This window comes from Ursus maritimus, unplaced genomic scaffold, assembly GCF_017311325.1.
Source record: "Ursus maritimus isolate PB19 unplaced genomic scaffold, ASM1731132v1 scaffold_20, whole genome shotgun sequence".
Classification (NCBI taxonomy): domain Eukaryota; kingdom Metazoa; phylum Chordata; class Mammalia; order Carnivora; family Ursidae; genus Ursus; species Ursus maritimus.
Window position 1 is genome coordinate 3,269,917 of NW_024424453.1, and position 6,740 is coordinate 3,276,656.

A 6,740-nucleotide genomic window follows, 5' to 3' on the forward strand; every position below is an offset into this window, starting at 1 on the left:
TTAAGAATTAACACCAATCCTTCTCAGACTTGTCTGAAAGTTTGAAAAGGTGGGAATACTTCCAAATTCATTTATGAGGTCAGCATTATCCTAATATCAAAACCAGACAAAGATACTATAAGAAAAAAAAAATTATAGACCAATATCACTGATGAATATTGATGCAAAAATCCTCAACAAAATATTAGCAAACCAATTCAACAGTACATTAAATGGACTATACACCATGACCAAGTGGGATTTATTTCTAGAATGCAAGGAGGTTTCAATATATGAAAACCAATGTGATATATCACGTTAACAGACTGAGGAGCCCCCCACCGCCCCAAAAAAGCACATGGTAATCTCTATGCAGAAAAAAAGCATTTGACAAAACTCAAAACTCTTTCAGTAAAAGTCAACAAACAAGAAATAGAAGGAAATGACTTCAACATAATGAAAGCCATTTTTGAAAAGCCTTGCTGACACCTTGATTTCAAACTTCTGTCCTCCAGAACTGTGAGAGAATAAATTTCTATTGTTTTAAGCCACCCATTTTGTGGTACTTTGTTATAACAGCTCAAGAAACTGATATATTTGGTTATATATTTTTCCATATTATATGACATCCTGTTCGATTTCTACTTTTCTCATATCATTAATTTTATCCTTGCAAACTATGCAACTATAAAACTGTATTGTATAAATGTGTGTGTGTGTATTTTTAAACATGTTTCATTTTAGATTTAGGTGTCAGGAGCAAGAACACTGATTTGCTTCTCATTCCCTTATTCATTCACATATAAAAATCATAAAAGTTCACAAATTGAATTATCATTGACTTTATATGGGCTATTAAACAGATTTTGGATGCTTGAACAGCTAAAGCAATAAGGGATATTATAGGCAAAGTATTACATGATGTAAAAAATGTAACAGTTCTGATGCAACAATAAGCAAGAACTCTCTTAAAATTGCAATTACTTGTAATTCTCCTACCAGACTCTGAAAGAACTTTCCATCAAAGTTGAAAGCAATTCATATATAGTTTTAGTATCTGCGTGAACTTTTTTTTTCCCTTTAAGGGTTGCGCATGAAACCTTTGGGCCTTTCCAACTTTTTGTCTTTAGATGTTTCCCTTTAAGCTGTATCTCTAACCCCAAATAGCTTCTGTACTTTCTCATAAGCCATTTCTTACTCTGTAGGGAGCTGATATAGAAGGTCTGACCTTGGTTCTAAAGAAAATTGAAAGAAGAAAAAGGGGTGGAAACGAAGTAAAGCAATAGGAAGACTTGTAGTATTCAAGGTCAGAGAAAATCAGAATACAAGCAATTCTAGAGAGGAGTTAGGCCTACGGTGCTTTGTACCTATTTAAAATGCCATCTGTTATTATACACTCAATATATGTCAAGCACATATACATACATGGAGAGAAGTATTTTCACTCATGCTCTTGAATAGCTATGCATGTGTACATGTAAATATGTATGTACTTACTCCTTGGAAAATTTAAAATTTCCATTTCTAACAATGACTATGGGACAAAATACACACACATACTACCACAGATAAATATTTTTAAATGAAAATTGAAGGTTTTAAAGTTACTTGTTTACTATATACTAATATAAGTTAAGTGAATATATTTCTGCAATAATGGAGAAAATTCATATTTATTTTTCTGAAATGAAATTTCCTACGATGCAATAAAGACTATACAATGCAGTCATACTAAACACATTTTGAGATAGTCATGCTTTTATTTACTATGAAATGAAAGGATATATAGTACCACAGTTTTCTTAAAATTATCTAAGAAGTAATTTGTATCTTTTAATTCCCTATATTAGAATATAATTATTGGTATTTGTGTCTGAGAGATTCAAACATAAACTTACAGTCAAGAGTATCAAAATGCCATAGGCAATGTTATAACTGATTTCCCTCAGTTAATAAAATGGGTCAGAAGATGAGTTGACAATACTTCATACCTAAAACAGGGGCAATATAATATGAGCTGAGAGATATGGTTATATTTTGGTGTCTTGCATTTACACACACAACTTATATATTTCCAAAAACTGCTATAAATCTGATGAATTCAATATTTTAGGCATCATAGTTATTTCATGTGGAACTCTAATAAAACTCTCCAATATTGTTATACAGAATGGAAATGTCACAGGGTATTGAAAAAAACAAGCAATAACTCATCCTGCAATGATATTTCTTTCTAAAACTTAAAAAAAAAGAAAAGATAAGAAAAAAAATCACATTTTAAATGCAACATTATTTTGTTGCATATGTTAAGTCACCAAATTTTATCAAACTGTACTACACATTATTTTATAAGTAAAATCACTACGTTTATTCCTGCATTGTGTAATAGAGACAATCCCTAAAAATAAGCATGTCTTAATATTAACTCCTTTTCAGCTAAAAGTACTCTAAAGATGACCGTAACAATAACTAAAGCATAGATGATATTTTGGAGTTTATAACATACTTTAAAAAACATTATCCAATTTCATTTTCATATTTCAAGCAGTCTGCTACATTGCCTGAAATGACAGAATTTTTTCTTTTTTTTATAAGATTTTATTTATTTATTTATTTATTTATTTATTTATTATTTATTTATTTATTTAGAGCTCCTGTGCACGTGAGTGGGGGTGGTAGGGAAGGGGCAGGGGGAGAGGGAGAGAGAGAATCTCAAGCGGACTCCACATTGAGCGTGGAGCCCAATATGGGGATTAATCTCACTATTGTGAGATCATGACCTGAGCCGAAATCAAGAATCAGACACTTAACCAGCGGAGACACCCAGGTCCCCCCAGAATCATCATTTCTTAAGCATTATTGTGTGCCCCATAATGTTAATGTAAATGGACGCTAGGGACCAAACATGAATGAGATTCAGTTCTCACCCTCAGAAACGTTCAAATTCTGGGAGAACAAAGAAATCAGTATTTTACATGTGGAAAACATACATAATAAAATGTGGAATTAATGATAGAAGGTTGTATGGGGTGGTATGGGAAGATTACCATAGGCACTTAGTCCCATGTAGAGATCATCTACCTGAGAAAAATGTCCCTAATGTTAAAGCTATCCAAATGAATGAGTAAGGAAGTTTATTTTAAATGAGAGGACAGCATAAATAAAGGTTCAAATTTGTAATATAGTGAAGTACATAGAGCAAACCATAACCAGACTAGAGACCTAAAAGCTAAGGGACAAAGCATGGGGTGACTTGAGACAATGTGGGTATGGTCTATCATATACATGATAGACCTTTCATGTCCTGCAGAAGAGATTGATCCTTATCCTACAGACGAGACAGTGAGCTACTGAAGAGATTTCAGAAGAGACATGATTAATTTTTTTTTTATTAAAAGATTTTATTTATTTGACAGAGACGCCAGCAGGAGAGGGAACACAGGCAGGGGGAGTGGGAGAGGAAGAAGCAGGCTCCCAGCGGAGGAGCCTGATGTGGGGCTCGATCCCAGAACTCTGGGATCACGCCCTGAGCCGAAGGCAGACGCTTAACGACTGCGCCACCCAGGTGCCCCTGATTAAATTTATTTCTTGAGGTAATTTAGCCTGCAGGTAATGTAGGAGATAGATTTGAGATACAAAACCTTGAAGCAGAAAGGTGACATGAGATGTTATTTTAACAATCTTAGAGAGGAAAAGGAGAGTTTAGCTAGGCAGTGCTATAAGAATACAGAATGAGAACACCGCTAAGGAGCAGGTTTGAGAGATAAGGTCATGAGTTATATTTGTATTTCCTGAGCTTGACATATGTAGGATCAAATATATTCAAAAGTCAAGGATATATGACGCAATTTTATTCAAAATTTTGTCTCTTTACTATGTAGTTAGTCCTGGATCCCATCCCAATCTTTTTTTTTTTCCTTTGTTTTTGTGGATATATGTCAAGCTCTTAGGTGTAAGTTAAGAAAAGAAAACTAAGTCATACAATTGGAAAACGCAACGATTTTGCATAGTTCACGGAATCATAAGAGGTGCTGAAGGATTAGTGTCACCACCATGCCATTGAATGTGCACCATCCTTGAGTACATGCTCGACAGTTGGCACACCACTACCTTCTTCGCCCACAATTTCATCTAACAGCAACTACTACTTACCTTTCAAGTCAGTGCCCTGCATAATCCTTTTCATTCATTCTCTGACTCTTTCTCTCCTCAATCACTTTAGTAAATACCTAACTAGTTTCCTGACTTCCAGTCTGTGACACCCACAACTCATCCTGTACAGTGCTGGCAGAAATATATTTAAAAATCTCTTTCCAGGGGCACCTGGTTGGCTCAGTCTGTTGGGTGTCTGCCTTAGATTCAGGTCATGATCTCCAGGTCCTGGGATTGAGCCCCAAGTCGGGATCCTTACTCAGCAGGGGTCTGCGTCTCCTTTCCCCTGCTCATGCTCTCTCTCTCTCCCCCTCTCAGATAAATAAAATCTTTTTAAAAAATTCAAAATTTCCAAAAATACAAAAGTTTTTATAGATAAGCAACTTTATCAAGTAATATGGAAGATCTATTTATATGATAGGAGCTTTATTATAGTCTCAAAGGACATAAAATGCTGGCACAATTAGAAAGGAGTGGTCATGGATTTAAAGATTGAATTTTACAAAATATCAATTCACTCTAACTTCATCTGAACATTTAATGAAACTCCTGTACAAATATAAACACTTGAGGGAGAGTACTGACCAACTAAAGGAAAAATTTAAATGGAAAATTTTTAAAAACAACAAGAAAAGATAGGTAAATTTGACGAGGTTACAATGATAAATTTATGTAGTAATATTAACTTCCCCAAATATTGTGAAATTCATAACTTTTAACCCAAAGAGAGATTCTCTCAAAAAAGAGGGGGCTCTTGAGATTTTAAGAAGGGGACGAACAACTCAGTAGGAGAACCCATGCAGAAGCTGCATGCTGGACACGCCCCTCTGTAGCAGTTCTCCAGAACGGTGATTCTTCTCCACTTGTTTGCACCACTAACCTCAGAGTTACGATATTTTAATACAGTCATGAAACTGCAATAAACTGGATGACCTCATGTATTTTTGAGACCTAATATTTATGCAATATGACATAGAAACATAGCACTTGAAATGTAAAAGGACAATCATTTGACTTAGGGATTGAGAAAGTGGAGAAAGTAACAGCATAGAAACATCTCTTTAAATAAATATAAACCGCTCTCATACATATCTATCAGCAACAAACATCTTTCCTGCCAGCAGCTGCTCTCAAAAATCTTTGTATCTTCCTCCAAAATTTTCATTAAATTCAACCTCTATGGCTGTTTTATATCATCTTGCCTCCATTTTTCATTTATGCCTCTGACTAAATCTCTTTTCTCTACACTCCTCTCCTTCTGTTTGACGATGTGAAATGGTGAAATACCTACCTGATAAGATGAGACAGGTGAACGACGTAGGCACTGTGACATAGCATTAGGCTGGCATTGACCTTCTGATGATAGGTCCAAGGGAGCATCATCTGCTTCTGGACTGCAGTTAACTGCAGGTAACTGAAAACCACAGAGAATGAAACCACAGGTACGGGAGGGACTATGGATACAAAACTGGCCTCCAGCAGGACCTGAACACATGCAGGAGCTGCACAAGCACGTGATTCCTGCAGCTGTGATCTCTACTGCAGCTGGATTGCCTCTTTTGTCTCAACGATGGCCAATGGCTTCATATGCATTTCCCTGTGACCAAATGACTTGAGAAAGTCATTTATGTCTTGTTCACATGTAGTTCTATTACAGGCCTTATCATGGCTGGCATTAAATGACAGTGGTGAAAGGAAATTATCCCAGGGAGCTGAACTTTAAATAGTTCACCGGATCATTAATTCCTCCAGGAGAAAGATGGCAAAAGATACAGATCCACATTGTTTCATAGGCATGGATAGGATTTTGGTGAATGGAAAGACTCAGAAGATGGTTTGAAAATTGGTGATGAGGAGGTATATTTAAATGCATGTCATATAAATGTTTATCCAAGATCAAACTCAACCTCTTCTTCAGCTTTATTTTAAGGCATTGTTTATTTTGCAGCATCCAGAACTGTTCAACAGGGTTTTCTTTTGTTTTTGAAGTATGCCCCAGGGGAAAGGATTTAAACATTTAAGGTTTTAATGAATTGTATTGGGTGTAAATAAGTTACAGGTCTTGGCACTACCTATATCCCTTTATAAAGGTGAATAGGTGCAATGGTGGTATAAAGTTTTGTACTACAGAAAATTAATCACCTTGACCACTGTAGAAATATGACTGATGCACGTGTCAATGGGAATAAAAAACGTGTAAAATTTGTGGTGTTTGGGATTTCTTCTTCCAGGCACAATGCATAACACATGAGTATATAACATATACATATTAACAACTGTGACCTTTTATTCTTTACAGAAAAGAAACAAAGTGAGCCCTACTATTTCCCTGCTTTTGTGCCTCTGAGCACTTTTAGGACTATGCTAACACATTACAGAGACAGAGGCCAGAGTTCAAGCAAGCTGAGGTACTGGAATTTGCGAATAAGAGAACAGTAGAGGAGGAAGCTTTGCAGATAAAAAGCTCAGAAATCTGCACAGGAATCACCTTCAATCTTTGCAGACTACTAAACTGTGCATACATATTGTGAAACTCCATAGGGTGAGGCAAAGAGCAAGTACAGATTTTATAAACATCAATGACCTTTAGTTTGATAGAAAAGATAGGG